Here is a 21,480-nt window from a genome sequence, read left to right on the forward strand (position 1 = left end):
CTTAGGTTATGAAAGCTCCAATGAGATGAGAAATCCTTAGGTATCAAGAAAACATCTACTAAAAAATGCAATCAAGAGAACCTGTGTCAATGAGATAAAATAAATACCCTTTGTGTAGGTTATTTTATCAATGTGAGAGTTGTATTTTTGCTTAATCTAAAATAAATGAGCTTGATCAAAGGCTTGGAGGAGTAAGATTATCTTTGAAAGATGCAAGTGCAGGTGAGGAAGAAAGGAGCACTTCCTTGGCTCAATGGTCTTATGATAATGAGAGTCTCCAACAATAACCACAACACACTGCTCTATATCCTTTAAGAAAGTGATCCCTAGATACATTGGTAGTGCTTCAATCTCATTATTAGTTGTATGGCCTAATCCCTGAGTGAATTTAATTTTTTAATTTCCTTGAGGTCCTTGAGAAATCCCTCTACACTCATTATCCCCATGCTTCCTTCAACAATCGCATAATGTTAATCTATGTCACATATTCTAATTGGATGCAAAATTGGTTACGTGTTTGTATTTGATTTGATTAAGTGCTCGAATTAGGCTTGGAGAGGGTAATACATCCACTCCATCCAAGATCCTAACATGCATGCTATTGTAAACTAATATTGTTATAGGCAATCTTCTTTCCAACTACGAAACAAATAAGAATATCACAAAAATTTCATGGATAAGTAGAGTTTTATCATGATCTAAGGTTTGTGAAAGGTGGAGAAATATCCTTAAGGATTTCATCCAATTCCAAATTGACCTAGATCACGAAAAAGTTGATCAAAGCCTTAAATGGATGGAAACTCTCACCATTATATTTCAATAATTAAAAATTAAAAATAAATGTTACAAGATCCAATGAGTTATTCATACCCATCAATATATAGAAGTTATACCTTACCTTATCTTAACAAACATTATATGCGAGAATTTACACCTACATAAGGGTAAAATACAAATTAACTATAGAAAAAACATGACAACTAACATTTTGTTCAACCTATAAAGAATAAATAAAGTTGTTTCACATCAACATTAATGATCTATTCTTCCAATCTTTCTTTTTTTTCTTCCACTTTAAACTTGTGCTTTTCCAATAAATTGTATTCATATATCATCTAGAAAATTCAATAACTTATATAATAATAATTTTTATTTTTTTTAAATCACAGCTAAGTTAGACACCAAATTGATATATGAAACTCTTTTAATTGTGAGGTAAGAGACCGCTTCCACACAACAAGCTCACCACTCAATTCTATAAAATTGTAAACAAATATTTTCAATTTTATATAAATTTATATAATTGAAAATAATTACACATTTTTCTCTAAATAAAGACAATCTTGATGAAATCACTTATTTCAAATTGATTTGTGTATTATTTAAAATAAGTTTTTGAATGTAAAAATAAATTCAACACAGTGAAAATCTTTTAAAACATCAAATTCTATAAATTAAACAACTTAAACTATTTTTATATTTTATAAATTAAACAACTTAAACTATTTTTATATTTTATAAATTAAACAACTTCAACTAGTTTTATAAAATCCTATAATTAAAATTACTTACATCTATCCATTAGTTAAACTACTAGATGAATGAATACCATTTAGTTAATCTAACCCAAAAAACCACAATCAATATCAAAACTTATCACTACCATAGCAAAATACCACTTTGACCACATGGTCACCCATCATAGAAAAACAAAAACAACTTATAAATTAAACAACTTCAACTGATTTTATAAAATCCTATAATTAAAATTATTTACATCTATTAATTAAACTAATTATAAAATTACTTGCATCTCTTAATTAAACTAGTAGATGAATAAGTACTGTTAGGTTAAGCTAACCCAAAAAAACTCAATCAGAATTTTCTGTTAAGTTAAGCTAACCCAAAAAAACTCAATCAAAACTTATCAATTATAAAATTACTTGCATCTATTAATTAAACTACTAGATGAATAACTACTGTTTAGTTAAGCTAACCCAAAAAAACTCAATCAAAACTTATCACTGCCTAGCAAAAGACCACTTTAAACGCGTGGTCACCCATCATAAAAAACAAAACAATTCAAGTTGGGAAAGCTCATAACTAACGAATCACTCCACGTGTCATTGCTTTTCCGTTTTGGAATATTCAGTCCCCATAATTTATCTGAAAGATATTTATGCGTAGCTGGTATTTGTCTGTCAAACCCAACCTCTAGTATATATATACACATCCGTTATTCACATCCTCAGGTTGCTCTGCCTGTTCTCGTCCTAAATATTTTTTCTCCGAGATCGACTTTGAGCGATTCCTGTGGTCACAGAGACAGGTATGTTTTCTGCATCCTCCTATTTGTTTTTTTAACGTTGTTTTCCTTTATCACTGCGTTTGGAACTCTGTGCACTGCAATGGTTCTGTTCACAGTTTTATTTTTTGAGGATTCTGTTTATCGAGATAGTTTTATGAGATTTATTTTCTGCCGACAGAATTTGTTTGTGTGTAGAGTTAGGGTTTTGGATTTCCTGGTTTGATTTAAGATTGCCTGGGAATTTTAAGTTTTACACTTCAATTTATTGGGTGACTTTCTGAATCCGGCCGCTCTGTTTTTTCAGTATCTCTGGAGCGAAAATGCTGTTAGTTTCTTCATTATTCCCACAGGAAGCAAAGTCTTCTGTCTTTGCTGTATGTTCGTCTTCTGAATTTAGGGAAAATCTCCATTTCTGTGTCTTCCTATAGCCCTGCAAGGGTTTCTGTTTATTAAATTCAAATTCTGGGGTTAGGGTTTCCTTTCCTTTTCAGGAGGTGGAGAAATGCCTAGTCTAGAATATGACACCTGTGATAAGGACAGGGAGCCCTTTGTGGAACTGGATCCCACTGGTAGGTATGGTCGCTATGAAGATTTGCTGGGCCGCGGTGCTATGAAGAAGGTATACCGAGCTTTTGATCAAGAACAGGGTATTGAGGTTGCTTGGAACAAGGTGCCTCTGCCAAACCTAGATGATGCTTCCATACAGAGGATCTATGCAGAAGTCCGCCTGTTGAAATCTCTCAGGAACAAAAACATGATTATGCTCTACAATGTTTGGCTCGATAAAAAGACAAGTCATGTGAATTTCATTACTGAGGTCTGTACATCGGGGACTCTGAGAGAGTACCGCCAGAAGCACCGTCATGTCTCCGTGAAGGCTTTGAAGAATTGGGCACTTCAGATACTGCGAGGATTGCATTATCTTCATAATCATGAGCCTTGTGTAATTCATAGAGATTTGAATTGCAGCAATATTTTTGTGAATGGCAATAGTGGTGTTCTGAAGATTGGGGATCTGGGTCTTGCCACTACACTGGGAAATGATCGTTGTGCGCACACAGTCCTCGGTACTCCGGAATTCATGGCCCCAGAATTATATGAGGAGGATTATAATGAGCTTGTAGATATTTATTCCTTTGGCATGTGCTTGCTGGAGATGGTTACTTTGGAAATTCCTTACAGTGAGTGCCGTAGCGTTGCCCAAATTTATAAGAAGGTGAGTTGTGATATAAGGCCTGCAGCATTGGAAAAGGTTACCAATCAAGAAATGAGACAGTTTATTGAAAAATGCCTGGCAGCAGCACCAGTCAGGCCTTCTGCTGCAGAACTTCTGATGGACCCATTTTTTAAAGGAGTACAAACGAGCACCTATTAGGTGCCAGCTTGTTTGACTGAACAGGAGAGATGGATTCCTGCCTATTTATTTTGCCAATTTATTTTTGAGATCAGCCCAATTTTTTTAATAGTTAATGTGAAGAAAATGTTGTTATAGTTAACTATAACAGGATAGATGGATTCCTGCCTATTTATTTTGCCAATTTATTTTTGAAATCTGCCCAATTTTTTTTAATAGTAAATGTGAAGAGAATGTTTTATTTTGCCAATTTATTTCTGAAATCTGCCCAATTTTTTTTAATAATTTATTTTTGAAATCTGCCCAATTTTTTTAGTAGTAAATGTGAAGAGAATGTTTTATTTTGCCAATTTATTTTTGAAATCTGCCCAATTTTTTTTTTAATAGTAAATGTGAAGAGAATGTTGTTATAGTTAAGTATAACACAATCTAAAGATAATGATAATTTTTTTAATAGTTAATGCGAAGAGAATGTTGTTATAGTTAACTATAATATAATCTAAAGATAATGATAATAGATGTGTATAGATTTATTTAATAGTAAATGTGAAGAGAATGTTTTATTTTGCCAATTTATTTCTGAAATCTGCCCAATTTTTTTAATAATTTATTTTTGAAATCTGCCCAATTTTTTTTAGTAGTAAATGTGAAGAGAATGTTTTATTTTGCCAATTTATTTTTGAAATCTGCCCAATTTTTTTTTTAATAGTAAATGTGAAGAGAATGTTGTTATAGTTAAGTATAACACAATCTAAAGATAATGATAATTTTTTTAATAGTTAATGCGAAGAGAATGTTGTTATAGTTAACTATAATATAATCTAAAGATAATGATAATAGATGTGTATAGATTTATAATTCTTTATTTAGCTATATTATTTTGATATCTCTTAGATTTTGCAATTTGGAATGGGGATAAATTATATTAGATCTGTATAGATATATAGTGAGCTATATTGCTAGATGTTTTATATAGTTTAAATTTTGCAATTTGGAAAGTTAAGGAAATGTATTATATTTACTGGGTTTGTTTGGGTTTGTTTGGGTTTGTTTGTTTTATATAGTTTAAATTTTGCAATTTGGAAAGTTAAGGAAATGTATTATATTTAGTGGGTTTATTTAAATAGTAGGTGGTAAATAGATATGTATGGATTTATAATTGGTTATTTAGTCATATTATTTTGATATCTCTTAGATCTTGCAATTTGGAAAGGATAATTATATTATTTGTGTATAGAGTTATAGTGAGCTATATTCCCGGTTGTTTTATCTAGTTTAGATTTTGCATTTTGCAATTTAGAAAGTTAAGGAAAGGTATTATACTTAGTGGGCATTTAAATAGTGGGTGGTAAATAAAATTATTTGGTTATTTTTTAGCTTTTATATTATAGATAATTTTTGTAATATAGAAATTTAAATAGTGGGTGTTAAATAAAATTATTTGGTTATTTTTTTAGCTTTTAAATTATAGATAATTTTTATAATATGGAAAAGTATCTGGGATAAAATTATTTGGATCTTTCTTCCTTTTTGTAATATGAAAAAGTATTTTAGATACAATAATTTGGGTATTAAATTTATTGCCATTTAATTATTTTAAATTTGATTTGTTGGTAAAATAATTTATTGTAAAATGGAAATTTCATCGATTAAAATATTGTATGTTTGGTTTAGAATATAAATTTTTTAAATATTGATATTACATAAATTAAAAAATAAAAAATAAAATAAAATAAAATAAAAAATAAAAAAATAAAAAATAAAAAATAAAAAAATCTAAACTTCAACTTCCTAATATGAAACATTTAGTAGAAACTCTAAACTATGGCTATGTCGTTTGTAGGTAGGGTAAGATTGTTAGAGATTTCACACGGTGTAAAGTATTAGAATGTCATCTTAGAGCAAGAGTTAGCTTGCAAAGCAAATTTTGGAAAGTGAAAAAGAACTCAATGGTTCCAACTACCCACTTAAATTGAGTATTGTAGTATTGCAACTTAGCACATGTTTCATGGTTGTTTTACCTTCACTTACACCCACCAGTTTATATTAAAACAATCTTTACCCTTTAAAGTAATACGTTTTTGGACATGGTTAGACTTACTGTGTGCCCATTTTGTATCCACAATTATTAGAATTTCAGTTGAACTTCCAAGTACTCTTTTTAATGAGATTCTTGTTGTGTAATACATTACAAAATTGTAAGTTATTTTTAATTAGATTCTAGTTGTGTAATACATAGACAAAACAATCTTTGTTTTTGGACATGGTTAGACTTACTGTGTGCCCATTTTGTATCCACAGTCATTAGAATTTCTGTTGAATTTCCAAGTGCTCTTTTTAATGAGATTCTTGTGTGTAATACATTACAAAATTGTAAGTTATTTTTAATTAGATTCTAGTTGTGTAATACATATACAAAATAAGTTACTGATAATTGATTAGATTTTTATTACAACTTTATGTTGATATAATATTTCCCTTTTGGTAATAACATGACAATGATCCCTGCTTTTCAAGCATATCAATAAAAGAAATATTATACAATCAATTGCCTTTCTTTGATTAATTGCTATATGCCCCGTACATATCACAACCATATACCTAACCCGACTTTTAAATCATCTTTCCCTTAATTAATTGTCATATGCTCCTATACATATCACACTCATATAACTATATATACTTTATTATCTTTCCCTTAATTAATTGGCATATGCCCCTGTATATATCAAAACCATATACCTAGTCTCACTTTTAAAAGATGGAAACATAGTTTAGTATGCTCAAATTCATATTATAAAATTTCCATATTCCACTCCATCCATGCTCCATTAAACTAATATTGTTGTAGGTAAACCTTCTTTACAACTACAAATATTATACTGATAAAAAAACAAAATCATGCATGAGTTCTATCATGATCTAAGATTCATGAATTGTGGAAAAATGTCCTTAAGGGTTTCATCCAATTCCAAATTAACCTAGATCATATAAAAACTTATATAATTATAATAGTATTTCAATAATAAATAAAAAAATTATTACAAGACTAAATAACTTATCCATACCCAACAATACATCCAACTTATATCATACTTATCTTAACAAACATTGTATATCATAATGTACACTAACATAATACTAAAATATAAAATAACTATTAAAAATATATAATAACTATTTGATAACAAACATTTTGTTCAATGGATAAAGAATAAACACAGTTGTTTCACATCAACATTAATCATCTTTTCTTTTAATACTATTTAGTTTTTCTAATTTAAAGTTATATCCATTAAACAAATTGTATTTTATTCATATAACATAAACAAAATTATAATCAATAATAATAATAATAATATAATTTCAAAATGACCACTAAATTAAACATACCTTTATTTTTTTAAAAACAAAAAACCACTTATATATAATAATTTATTATTAAAATTAATAAAATATAATTAAAAATTATAAAATTATAAATAAATATTTTCGTTTTAAAATATTTAAATAATTTTATAAAATATACTTTCTTATCAATAAATACCAATTTTAAAACCATAACTCATCAAAACTTATTACCAACCCTGCCAACAAACCGCTTTCAAGGCATTATCACCAATTATCAAACCAAGACAATGCAATAGGTTGGGAAAGCTCATGATGAACGACTCACTTTGAATGTGTTTTTGTTTTTTCCATTATCCAAACAGATATATATATATATATGTATATGCATTCTTTCCCATATTCTTTTATATTCATTTTAATTACATTTTTGTGTATAGTATATTTACAAAGTTACAAGTGATTCTAATGCTATTTCTATTACAAAATCATGTTAATATAATCTTTCTTTTTCTATAATAATATTATAATAGGAACTTATCATCACAACTATTAATTATAATAATAATATTAACATCATAATTAAATTAAACATATATTCAAAAAATAAATAATTATCTATATATATTTATTTATTACTAAAATTTATAAAAATATTTTAAAAAATCATTATAAATATTTAAATAAATTTAAAAAATGTACTTTTACTCTAAATAAATACTAATTAACACAATAACTCATCAAAACTTAATACCAACCTTGCCAATAAACCACTTTCAACGCATTGTCACCCATTATCAAACCCTAACAATACAATAAGTTGGAACAAAAGAATCTTTGAATGTATGATTGCTTTTTCTGTTATGGAATATCCAAACAAATATAATATAAATATGCATACTTTCCAATATTTTTATGTTATAGATTTAAATATGTAATTTATTTATATATATATATAGATTTAATAAACCACTTTCAACGCATTGTCACCCATTATCAAACCCTAACAATACAATAAGTTGGAACAAAAGAATCTTTGAATGTATGATTGCTTTTTCTGTTATGGAATATCCAAACAAATATAATATAAATATGCATACTTTCCAATATTTTTATGTTATAGATTTAAATATGTAATTTATTTATATATATATATAGATTTACATTTACATTTACATTTGTTCTGGAATATATATATGCAATATATTATTTTGTGTTTAGATATGAAGTGGATATATATTATTTATTTACCATTTACATTCATACGATGCTCAGATGATTTTCTTGGTTTATTTAATAACCATTGTTTTTATAATGATTTTCAATTAAATTTTTCATTTCATAATATTAACATATTATTAAATTTAATGTTTTTAATGTTTGTTATATATTTTAATTTGTGCATGTACCTAGGGCTCAAAAATTAACTATTTATAATTTCTAATTATTATTAATATTTATTTTTTTATAAAATTTTAAATTATATTATAAAAATATTTACTTTTATTGTAATTATCAAAACTATTTTGTGTATATGTATATGTATATGGGATTTAAAGATTTTCCACCCATAATCTTTAGTGTATTGTATATATGTACATGGGATTTAAAAATTCTTCACAGATAATTTTTTAGTGTTTTGTTATAAAAAAATTTCTATAAGTAATATAAAAAATTACATTTATATTTTTATTTCAAAATTTATATAAATAAATTTTTAATTTTAATATATATTATTTAAAAAAATTATTTTAGTTGAGAGTATCATTTTCTTCTCCAAACCATAAATTTTCTTCTCCAAACCTTAAATTTTTAATATCAGTGAGTGAATATCTAAAAAATATGAATATGGAAATAATTAGGGAATGGAAGGAACTTAAATTTTAAAATAAAACAAAATTAATTTAAAAAAAAAAATGGAACAAAAAGTTGGGTCATATCCGTATTTGCTCTTGTGTTTTTCAATCTCATACTTCTTATTTGTTGTTGGTGTATTTTTGATGAGATTTGGAATTAATATATAGAATCGAAAGTAAAATAATATGATTATGTAAATGAAATATAAAACTCCATGAAAGTCAATAAACACTCTTACTACTGGTTTCCATTTATATTGGTTTATGATATGTATTCTTTTACAATGATTTCTTCCTTGTGATTTATCATTAATCTTTGAGAAACTTTTGGTGTATCTCACTTCTATTGTGTATACCTCAGGCATCATTTACATAAATAAATAATTCATTCATGTGTAGTAAACTATTTTTTTTTCAAATTGAACTATGACTTTATTTATCAAATCAAAATACATTTCTTAAATATACTAAAAATAGAAGGTTTAATTTGACTAGCATGTGATTCTCTATTATCAAAATAGATTGAATTATCTTTCTCACAAATTTGTAGAGATATAGTTCTACAATTGACCAAATAAAAAGCTGTAAAATTAAATAGTTTATTAAATCAAATAGTATATTAAATTAACTTATATTTCACATCTTCAACATTGGTCATGATTGGTTTTCTTTAAGAGCCGTCCATAGATTGATGGTAGAGCACTTCTACCAAGCACTTTAGAAGGGAGATCTACAAATTCAACTAGATAAGCAAGGTGGTCTTATGTATCAAAAATCTCAAGAAGTGTGTTCTTAGTGTATTTTTCCTAATATTTTGGGACCCAAAGTATGTTTAACAATGTTCAGGTAAAGGTCTTCTTGCTTCTTGACAACACCATCAAGTTTAGAGTTAGCTTTCTCCCTCCATTCCTTTTTCTATTAATTTTCAATGGTAAGTTTAAATTGCATTTCGTTAAAGGCCATTGAGCAACCTTCAATACTTTATGTGAATTCCTTAAAGATATCATGTGGAAAATATAAAATAATGGATAGATTAATGTTGCTAGGCCATTAAAATGGAAGCAACCTTCATATGTGCCATAATCAATGGTTCCAATTGATTAAAAATAGACACCTTCAAAGAAGAGATAGATAAATAGTCCATAAGACAGGACTATATTTGATCCAAGAGATAAAGAAATCATAAGATGAAGCTGAAGTTGATCCAAAAAAGCAGATAAGACATGGAGAAGATAAAAACAATTTCCTCATTTTATTAGGGAATCCAAGAGGCCTTATAGGCTTACAAAGTCTCCAATTCAAAAACCCTAATCTAGGTATGTATGTCACTCAAAGTTACAAAATAATATAAAATGGATATGCACAAACTCCTGGATAGAAAGAGATGCCTTGTTGTGTAACTCACATAATTAAATAATAAAATAAATTAGGTGCTCCTAGAAAGTTGGCCCCCTAAGGGGGTAGCACGCCTCAAACATTGGGTTTCCTAGCTAATTGGTTGGTTGAAGGTTGGGCCCCTAAGGGGTTGGCATCCCTTAAATGTTGTGTTTCCTAGTTGAGTTTGTTATTTGGCTTCATCTTGAAGGGAACCATGCCCCTTAATATATGATCCACGGATAGAAAATATGCTCAAAAATCAAGCTGCTCTAAATCTTCCAAAACTAGCACCAAGACATAGTGCTCGTCATGTTGATTCCACCAATGGTTGAATCACCTCAAACCAACATCGTATGAGCAAGTTATCACATTATGAAGTTTTGGCCAAACAAAAAAAAAAGTCAAAGTGGTTGATTATGAAGGTACAAATGCCATGTGGCAGTTTGTATGATGACATGGTGCTAACATCATCATCTGAATGGGCAGTATGAATGTCAAAAGGGGGCCAATTAAGAGCTGATATGTAGGCCAATCGTACGAGGACATGTGGCGCATTTTCATTTGGTTGTTGGTTCGTGAGATGGGTCGATCACAGAGTGACTCGTGGCCCAATCCTTTTGTGCCACATGACACTTTGGATGGTGCCAAAATTTGTTTGACCGACTGATAAGCCTCCGCAAAAATCTAGCATGCAACCTTTCAACCAGCAAACCAATGTCCAACCGTTACACCAAACATGCCACTTGTTAAACCATTGTGAGCGATTTATATTTATTTACCACAACCAAGAGGTTGGGGATAGTGGGTGGGTCGGCGGGCTAGCCCGACTGACCCAACCCACAGCTATATCGATTAGAATATGACCGAAGGCAAAGATAACGGAGGTGGGGTGTTGGCAAAGGCCTTGACCCGCATTTATGTGATGACATGCGATCAGAGGCAACGGGAGCAGAGGCTAAGGACTTGGTGCATGGCCTATGGCTTCTAAAATATGGTCCTATGTGGCCATACGACTAGCTTAGCAGATTAACCAAAGGGTTAATGCCCCATTAATATTTTTGTTTAATACAAAACAATCACACCAAAAATTTTGCAACTAAACGTTCCTCTGACTGCTCGAACCATGACCTGCAGGAGGATAATCAAAGTGCTCGAAAAGTGGAGTAGAGGAAAATTTGTCGCTAAATTTGCAGAGCTGAGAGCTAATAGGTTGTAGTTGTAGAATAGTTTAGAGAAGAGGGCATATTTTTCTCAATTTTAAGCCCTTTTGAGCTCAAGAATAGCCTAGATTGGGGGTTTTTGAGCATTCCAGACATAATGGCAGTGTTATATTTGCATATTAAACCTTGCATGTTGATGTATTGAGAATTTGAGCATATAATAAAGTGGTCACAACTGGAAGTTGCACCTCGAGACGTAGCCCAAGATGGGTGAACTCCATTATCAATTTGCTTGTGTTTGATGTTAAAAAAATTTCCTCTTTTAACTGTTAAAAATTATGAAAATTAATTTAATTTTTTGTACTTTTGCAACCATGATCCATTGCCTAAAATACGTAAACTAGCTTGCAAATTGTTTATTGAAACCTTCAATTTTCACTTTCAGATCAATATCTAGGCTTGTTGGTAGGTTTACTAACTTTCTGGGTTGGATGTGTTGACTAAGCCCTCCTTGGGCATTGTGCTAGTGGGGGATGTCTTTGTTGTTCATAATTCCTCTTAGCTTAAGTGGATACCATCCTCACTTTCCTCTTGGTTTTGAAATAGTGTTAGGAAAAGGGGATGAAAGTTGCAATGTATGAGGAAACTATCTCTGTGTTGAGTGGTTGTGATGTTAAGGAATGAATTGTTAGTCCAAAAAATGATGTGCTTAGGCTATGAAAGCTCCAATGAGATGATAAATCCTTAGGTATCAAGAAAGAAATCTACTAAAAAAATGTAATCAACAGAACCTGTAACAATGAAATAAAATTAATACCCTCTGTGTAGGTTATTTTATCAATGTGAGAGTTGTATTTTTGCTTAATCTAAAAGAAATCAACTTGATCAAAGGCTTGAAGGAGTAAGATTATCTTTGAAAGATGCAAGTGAAGTTGGGGAAGAAAGGAGCACTTCCTTGGCTCAATGGTCTTACGATAATGAGAGTCTCGAACAATAACCACAACACACTGCTCTATATCCTTTAAGAAAGTGATCCCTGGATACATTGCTAGTGCTTCAACCTCGTTATTAGTTGTATGGCCTAATCCCTAAGTGAATTTAATTTTCTAATTTCCTTGAGGTCCTTGAACAATCCCTCTATACTCATTATCCCCATGCTTGCTTTAGCAATCTCATAACATTAATCTATGTCAGATATTTTTGATTGGATGCAAAATTGGTTACGTGTTTGTATTTGATTTGATTAAGTGCTCAAATTTAGACTTTGAGAGGGTAATACATCCACTCCATCCAAGATCCAACTACAAAACAAATAAGAATATCACAAAAATTTCATGGATAAGTAGAGTTTTATCATGATCTAAGATTTGTGAAAGGTGAAGAAATGTCCTTAAGGATTTCCTCCAATTCCAATTGACCTAGATCATGAAAAAGTTGATCAAAGTCTTAAATGGATGGAAATTGTCACCGTTATATTTCAATAATTAAAAATAAAAAATAAATGTTACAAGATTCAATGAGTTATTCATACACATCAATACATAGAAGTTATACCATACCTTATCTTAACAAACATTATATGGCTGAATGTACACCTACATAAGGGTAAAATACAAATTAACTATAGAAAAAGCATGACAACTAACATTTTGACCAACCTATAAAGAATAAATAAAGTTGTTTCACATCAACATTAATGATCTCTTCTTCCAATTTTTCTTTTTTTCTTCCACTTTAAACTTTTGCTTTTCCAATGAATTGTATTCATATATCATCTAGAAAATTCTAATAACTTACAATAATAATATTTTTTTTTTAAATCACAGTTAAATTAGACACCAAATTGATATATGAAACTCTTTTAATTATGAGATAAGAGACTCCTTCCACGCAGCAATTTCACTACTAAAATCTATAAAAGTGTAAATACATATTTTCAATTTAAAAAAAAATTATATAATTGAAAATAATTACACATTTTTCTCTAAATAAAGACACAATCTTGATAAAAACACTTATCTCACATTGATTTATGTATTATTTAAAATAAGTTTTTGAATGTAAAAATAAATTCAACACTGTGAGAATCTTTTAAAACATCAAATTCTATAAATTAAACAACTTAAACTATTTTTATATTTTATAAATTAAACAACTTCAACTAGTTTTATAAAATCCTATACTTAAAATTTCTTACATCTATCCAATAGTTAAACTACTAGATTAATAAATACCATTTAGTTAATCTAACCCAAAAAACCACAATCAATATGAAAACTTATCACTACCCTAGCAAAATACCACTTTAACTGCATGGTCACCCATCATAGAAAAACAAAAACAACTTATAAATTAAACAACTTAAACTGATTTTATAAAATCCTATAATTAAAATTACTTACATCTATTAATTAAACTAATTATAAAATTACTTGCATCTATTAATTAAACTAGTAGATGAATAAGTACTGTTAAGTTAAGCTAACCCAAAAAAACTCAATCAAAACTTATCAATTATAAAATTACTTGCATCTATTAATTAAACTACTAGATGAATAACTACTGTTTAGTTAAGCTAACCCAAAAAAACTCAATCAAAACTTATCACTGCCTAGCAAAAGACCACTTTAAACGCATGGTCACCCATCATAAAAAAACAAAACAATTCAAGTTGGGAAAGCTCATAACTAACGAATCACTGCACGTGTCATTGCTTTTCCGTTTTGGAATATTCAGTCCCCATAATTTATCTGAAAGATATTTATGCGTAGCTGGTATTTGTCTGTGAAACCCAACCTCTAGTATATATATACACATCCGTTATTCACATCCTCAGGTTGCTCTGCCTGTTCTCGTCCTAAATATTTTTTCTCCGAGATCGACTTTGAGCGATTTCTGTGGTCACAGAGACAGGTATGTTTTCTGCATCCTCCTATTTGTTTTTATAACGTTGTTTTCCTTTATCACTGCGTTTGGAACTCTGTGCACTGCAATGGTTCTGTTCACAGTTTTATTTTTTGAGGATTCTGTTTATCGAGATAGTTTTATGAGATTTCTTTTCTGCCGACAGAATTTGTTTGTGTGTAGAGTTAGGGTTTTGGATTTCCTGGTTTGATTTAAGATTGCCAGGGAATTTTAAGTTTTAGACTTCAATTTATTGGGTGACTTTCTGAATCCGGCCGCTCTGTTTTTTCAGTATCTGTGGAGCGAAAATGCTGTTAGTTTCTTCATTATTCCCACAGGAAGCAAAGTCTTCTGTCTTTGCTGTATGTTCGTCTTCTGAATTTAGGGAAAATCTCCATTTCTGTGTCTTCCTATAGCCCTGCAAGGGTTTCTGTTTATTAAATTCAAATTCTGGGATTAGGGTTTCCTTTCCATTTCAGGAGGTGGAGAAATGCCTAGTCTAGAATATGACACCTGTGATAAGGACAGGGAGCCCTTTGTGGAACTGGATCCCACTGGTAGGTATGGTCGCTATGAAGATTTGCTGGGCCGTGGTGCTATGAAAAAGGTATACCGAGCTTTTGATCAAGAACAGGGTATTGAGGTTGCTTGGAACAAGGTGCCTCTGCAAAACCTAGATGATGCTTCCATACAGAGGATCTATGCAGAAGTCCGTCTGTTGAAATCTCTCAGGAACAAAAACATGATTATGCTCTACAATGCTTGGCTCGATAAAAAGACAAGTCATGTGAATTTCATTACTGAGGTCTGTACATCGGGGACTCTGAGAGAGTACCGCCAGAAGCACCGTCATGTCTCCGTGAAGGCTTTGAAGAATTGGGCACTTCAGATACTGCGAGGATTGCATTATCTTCATAATCATGAGCCTTGTGTAATTCATAGAGATTTGAATTGCAGCAATATTTTTGTGAATGGCAATAGTGGCGTTCTGAAGATTGGGGATCTGGGTCTTGCCACTACACTGGGAAATGATCGTTGTGCACACACTGTCCTCGGTACTCCGGAATTCATGGCCCCAGAATTATATGAGGAGGATTATAATGAGCTTGTAGATATTTATTCCTTCGGCATGTGCTTGCTGGAGATGGTTACTTTGGAAATTCCTTACAGTGAGTACCGTAGCGTTGCTCAAATTTATAAGATGGTGAGTTCTGATATAAGCCCTGCAGCATTGGAAAATGTTATGAATCAAGAAATGAGACAGTTTATTGAAAAATGCCTGGCGGCAGCACCAGTCAGGCCTTCTGCTGCAGAACATCTGGTGGACCCATTTTTTAAAGGAGTACAAGCGAGCACCTATTAGGTGCCAGCTTGTTTGACTGAACAGGATAGATGGATTCCTGCCTATTTATTTTGCCAATTTATTTTTGAGATCTGCCCAATTTTTTTAATAGTTAATGTGAAGAAAATGTTGTTATAGTTAAATCTAACAGGATAGATGGATTCCTGCCTATTTATTTTGCCAATTTATTTTTGAAATCTGCCCAATTTTTTTAATAGTAAATGTGAAGAGAATGTTGTTATGAAATCTGCCCAATTTGGATTCCTAGCTATTTATTTTGCCAATTTATTTTTGAAATCTGCCCAATTTTTTTAATAGTAAATGTGAAGAGAATGTTGTTATGAAATCTGCCCAATTTTTTTAATAGTAAATGTGAAGAGAATGTTGTTATAGTTAACTATAACACAATCTATAACACAATCTAAAGATAATGATAATTTTTTTAATAGTTAATATGAAGAGAATGTTGTTATAGTTAACTATAACACAATCCAAAGATAATGATAATATATGTGTATAGATTTATAATTCTTTCTTTTATTTTTTTGTCTGAATTTGTCTACTATATTGATACAAAAATAATATTAAAGAGAGGCAAAGGCCTCGAGAGGACTAGCCCATAGAAGCGACATTCTTACTAAACCTCGCTTGAACACTGACAAAGAGGACTTGCTTAATGACTGACCTAGAAACAGAATTAAATCTAGAGACTGTAGCGGAAAACTGACCAGAGATATATCTGTACCAAGACAAAATGATTGAGCCCATTCAAGTAATCAGTAAAGCGCTGCCCTTTCAAAACTAGAATCTGACCCAAAAACAGTGTGATACGAAACTGAGACCCAAAGACAGGAAAATGTCACCCACGCAGGGGAAACCGACAATTTAACATTGGAGGAGATGGTTTGATCCTGATAACTGTAAAACATGTAATGACTGTGAACCCAGAGGGAATTGAGCATCTTCTTACAGCCGAAAAACAAAAACCAGTAAGCGCGGACCTGATTAAGCGTCATGAGAGGTTGGAGGCGACTCTTCAACAATCCGACATCCATATTGGTAGGGGTCTTCATCCTTAGAGGGATGGCCCTCTTTGCTTGAAGAGCTGCCACCTGTAGGAACGCTCGGGCCGGCCTGGGTGTTCATGGCCTGAATTGCAGAGCCACCAGGGTCCTTTTTCTGCGTGTTGACAATTTGAGAATTATCATGCTTGTCCTCCGTCCTCGGCTCCGGAGATACCCCTGGAGTAACAACAGCCAAACCAAAAGTGTCCTCTCGCAGATCAATTGTAACTGAAGCAATGGAGGAGGAATTGCTGAGAGTGCAGGGGAAACGAAAGCGAGCCGTGTGAGATTGGGAGTGTTGAGAGCTCGCTTCTATGCCATGTGGCAGTTTGTATGATGACATGGTGCTAACATCATCATTTGAATGGGCAGTATGAATGTCAAAAGGGGGCCAATTAAGAACTGATATGTGGGCCAATCGTATGAGGACATGTGGCGCATTTTCATTTGGTTGTTGGTTCGTGAGATGGGTCGATCACAGAGTGGCTCGTGGCCCAATCCTAGGGTGCCACATGACACTTTGGATGGTGCCAAAATTTGTTTGACCGACTGATAAGCCTCCGCAAAAATCTAGCATGCAACCTTTCAACCAACAAACCAATGTCCAACCGTTACACCAAACATGCCACTTGTTAAACCATTGTCGGCGATTTATATTTATTTACCACAACCAGGAGGTTGGGGATAGTGGGTGGGTCGGCGGGCTAGCCTGACTGGCCCAACCCACAGCTATATTGATTAGCATATGACTGAAGGCAAAGATAACGGAGGTGGGGTGTTGGCAAAGGCCTTGACCCGCATTTATGTGATGACATGCGATCAGAGGCAACGGGAGCGGAGGCTAAGGACTTGGTGCATGGCCTATGGCTTCTAAAATATGGTCCTATGTGGCCATACGACTAGCTTAGCAGATTAACCAAAGGGCTAATGCCCCATTAATATTTTTGTTTAATACAAAACAATCACACCAAAAATTTTGCAACTAAACGTTCCTCTGACTTCTCGAACCCATGACTTGCAGGAGGATAATCAAAGTGCTCGAAAAGTGGAGTAGAGGCAAATTTGTCGCTAAATTTGCAGAGCTGAGAGCTAATAGGTTGTAGTTGTAGAATAGTTTAGAGAAGAGGGCATATTTTTCTCAATTTTAAGCCCTTTTGAGCTCAAGAATAGCCTAGATTGGGGGTTTTTGAGCATTCCAGACATGATGGCAGTGTTATATTTGCATATTAAACCTTGCATGTTGATGTATTGAGAATTTGAGCATATAATAAAGTGGTCACAACTGGAAGTTGCACCTGGAGACTTAGCCCAAGATGGGTGAACTCCATTATCAATTTTCTTGTGTTTGATGTTACAATTTTTTCCTCTTTTTTTTTTTTTTTTTTTTTTTTTTTTTTTTTTTTTTTTTTTTTTTTTTTTTTTTTATTTCTGAGTAAAGACTATTCTATTATGTATAAAAAAGATGAAAAAATATTTACATAGAGGTTTTAACCTCTAGGGGGGTTGTAGCCTGCCCTCTGTCAAAAAAGCTGTTGCAGTCAGCTCTTAGCCGTCTGTTTACATGGATGAAAACCAAAAGCCCAAAACACAAAAGAGCTAGAGAGGATCTATACCTTGTTTCCCGCCACCCTGTTACAAAATGCATTTCTATGCAACTATTACAAAAAACTGGAAAGCCAGACTTGTAAGCTGGAAGATGAGAAAGAGCCATACTTAAAATACGAGAAATCATATCCACTGAGAAATACATCCAAAAAATACCGCAGTCCTGAGATGACTTGCTGAGACAGAGTGAGTTATGCCTGAGGTGGCAAATCTGTATCTTCTTCATTAGCTTTGCAAGGAGAGCTAACCCATTCAACCATCACATTGTCTTCTATTTCCATATTGTTGCAACCTGGAGGAGTCACAAGATGCAGAACACTACCTAAGAATTGCGCCGGTGCACAAGCAATGATATCTTCATGAGAAGAGGCTTGCTGTTGGCACGAATCCTCTTGATGACCTTCAGCCTGCTGTGCCCCTGGATTGTTGAGGACGTCACCCGCCATGCTTCCTTGAGAGTCACTAGAATTATGAGAGAGAGACCTGTCCTTAGAGTGTTCATAAGAGCCTGTGAGCTCATCTTCTTCCTCTAAGAAGATGACTGTAATGATAGCAGAGATAATTGGCCTGTTTAGCTTACTTTTGAATTTGAAACGTGAAGAGTGGAAAGAACTGTTAAGGGACGGACCAGAGTGGTCTGATGACGGTGAGGCTGGCGAGACAGAAGCTAGCGGAGAAATGCAACGAGGACCAGGTCCACCCCTACCCCTCACACCTCCACGAGCTCCTGAACTACTACCCCTCCGGGAAATTCCACGACGCCGTGCCATTGCAAAGAGGATTAATAAACTGAAAGGGCGAAAGGATTGATGGAGGAAGAAAGACGACCCGCCCCAATCTAAAAGAAACAGCAAAGAGCATAACCCTGAGAAGAAAGCCCCCAGGGTAAACTCCGCACAGAGATTAAACAGAACCACGAAAAAAATCCCAGTACTGACAGACTGAAACCCACACCCTGCCCAGACAACTTCAACGAAGACCGAAGCGAGACTTATTGTAGAGATGGGCCAAAGGAAAAAAGACTGACCATACCAGATGCGAACCAGAAGAATCGAGACAAAATGCCTGACGCTAGCTAGATTCGAACGCCTATAGAGCCATGGTGGCTTCCAGGTGCTCTGCTCTGCGCCTAAATTATGAGAACAATTCCTTCCGAGAATGTCTCTGCCTAAATAAACTAGAGAGAATGTCAAGGTCCGAACAATTGAATCGCTGCTTGTACCCACCATCTTGAAAACCTTACCCCGCATGCCGTGAACCCAATGCCTAATTAATGCGATTAACTGAGGTTCCATAAATTGCCCTCCTGATCTGTCGTGATGCCAGATGCCGGCGTCGCTTGCATGAGAATTAACAGCTCATTAAGGCACCCGCATCCGGGTCCTCTTTTAACTGTTAAAAATTATGAAAATTAATTTAATTTTTTGTACTTTTGCAACCATGATCCATTGCCTAAAATACATAAACTAGCTTGCAAATTGTTTATTGAAACCTTCAATTTTCATTTTCAGATCAATATCTAGGTTTGTTGGCAGGTTTACTAACTTTCTGGGTTGGATGTGTTGACTAAGCCCTCCTTGGGCACTGTGCTAGTGGGGGATGTCTTTGTTGTTCATAATTCCTCTTAGCTTAAGTGGATACCATCCTCACTTTCCTCTTGGTTTTGAAATAGTGTTAGGAAAAGGGGATGAAAGTTGCAATGTATGAGGAAACTATCTCTGTGTTGAGTGGTTGTGATGTTAAGGAATGAATTGTTGGTCCAAAAAATGATGTGCTTAGGCTATGAAAGCTCCAATGAGATGATAAATCCTTAGGTATCAAGAAAGAAATCTACTAAAAAAATGTAATCAAGAGAACCTGTGTCAATGAATAAAATTAATACCCTCTGTGTAGGTTATTTTATCAATGTGAGAGTTGTATTTTTGCTTAATCTAAAAGAAATCAACTTGATCAAAGGCTTGAAAGAGTAAGATTATCTTTGAAAGATGCAAGTGAAGTTGGGAAGAAAGGAGCACTTCCTTGGCTCAATGGTCTTACGATAATGAGAGTATCGAACAATAACCACAACACACTGCTCTATATCCTTTAAGAAAGTGATCCCTGGATACATTGCTAGTGCTTTAACCTCGTTATTATTTGTATGGCCTAATCCCTAAGTGAATTTAATTTTCTAATTTCCTTGCGGTCCTTGAACAATCCCTCTACACTCATTATCCCCATGCTTGCTTCAACAATCTCATAACATTAACCTATGTCAGATATTTTGATTGGATGCAAAATTGGTTACGTGTTTGTATTTGATTTGATTAAGTGCTCAAATTTAGACTTTGAGACGGTAATACATCCACTCCATCCAAGATCCAACTACAAAACAAATAAGAATATCACAAAAATTTCATGGATGAGTAGAGTTTTATCATGATCTAAGATTTGTGAAAGGTGGAGAAATGTCCTTAAAGATTTCCTCCAATTCCAATTGACCTAGATCATGAAAAAGTTGATCAAAGTCTTAAATGGATGGAAACTGTCACCGTTATATTTCAGTAATTAAAAATAAAAAATAAATGTTACAAGATTCATTGAGTTATTCATACCCATCAATACATAGAAGTTATACCATACCTTATCTTAACAAACATTATATGGCTGAATGTACACCTACATAAGGGTAAAATACAAATTAACTATAGAAAAAGCATGACAACTAACATTTTGACCAACCTATAAAGAATAAATAAAGTTGTTTCACATCAACATTAATGATCTCTTCTTCCAATTTTTCTTTTTTTCTTCCGCTTTAAACTTGTGCTTTCCATTGAATTGTATTCATATATCATGTAGAAAATTCTAATATCTTATAATAATAATAATTTATTTTTTTAAATCATAGTTAAGTTAGACACCAAATTGATATATGAAACTCTTTTAATTATGAGATAAAAGACTCCTTCCACGCAACAATTTCACTACTAAAATCTATAAAAGTGTAAATAACTATTTTCAATTAAAAAAAAATTATATAATTGAAAATAATTACACATTTTTCCCTAAATAAAGACACAATCTTGATGAAAACACTTATTTCACATTGATTTATGTATTATTTAAAATACGTTTTTGAATCTAAAAATATATTAACACTGTTAAAATCTTTTAAAACAT

General features: G+C 32.4%; 2 pseudogenes across 2 annotated transcripts; both read left to right on the plus strand.

The window, feature by feature from the left end:
* The first annotated feature begins 2,206 nt into the window (after positions 1–2,206).
* LOC149201359 (putative serine/threonine-protein kinase WNK11 pseudogene) lies at positions 2,207–3,863 on the plus strand (annotated as a pseudogene). Its single transcript, XR_016253430.1, has 2 exons — positions 2,207–2,329; positions 2,613–3,863. The product of XR_016253430.1 is annotated as a putative serine/threonine-protein kinase WNK11 pseudogene (transcript).
* Positions 3,864–14,193: 10,330 nt separating this feature from the next.
* On the plus strand, positions 14,194–15,872 carry LOC149201360 (putative serine/threonine-protein kinase WNK11 pseudogene; annotated as a pseudogene). Its single transcript, XR_016253427.1, has 2 exons — positions 14,194–14,316; positions 14,600–15,872. The product of XR_016253427.1 is annotated as a putative serine/threonine-protein kinase WNK11 pseudogene (transcript).
* The last annotated feature ends 5,608 nt before the right edge of the window (positions 15,873–21,480 follow it).

This window comes from Pinus tabuliformis, chromosome 2_1 (assembly GCF_031772625.1).
Source record: "Pinus tabuliformis cultivar Carrire ecotype Pingquan chromosome 2_1, CPIR1, whole genome shotgun sequence".
Taxonomy (NCBI): Eukaryota; Viridiplantae; Streptophyta; class Pinopsida; order Pinales; family Pinaceae; genus Pinus; species Pinus tabuliformis.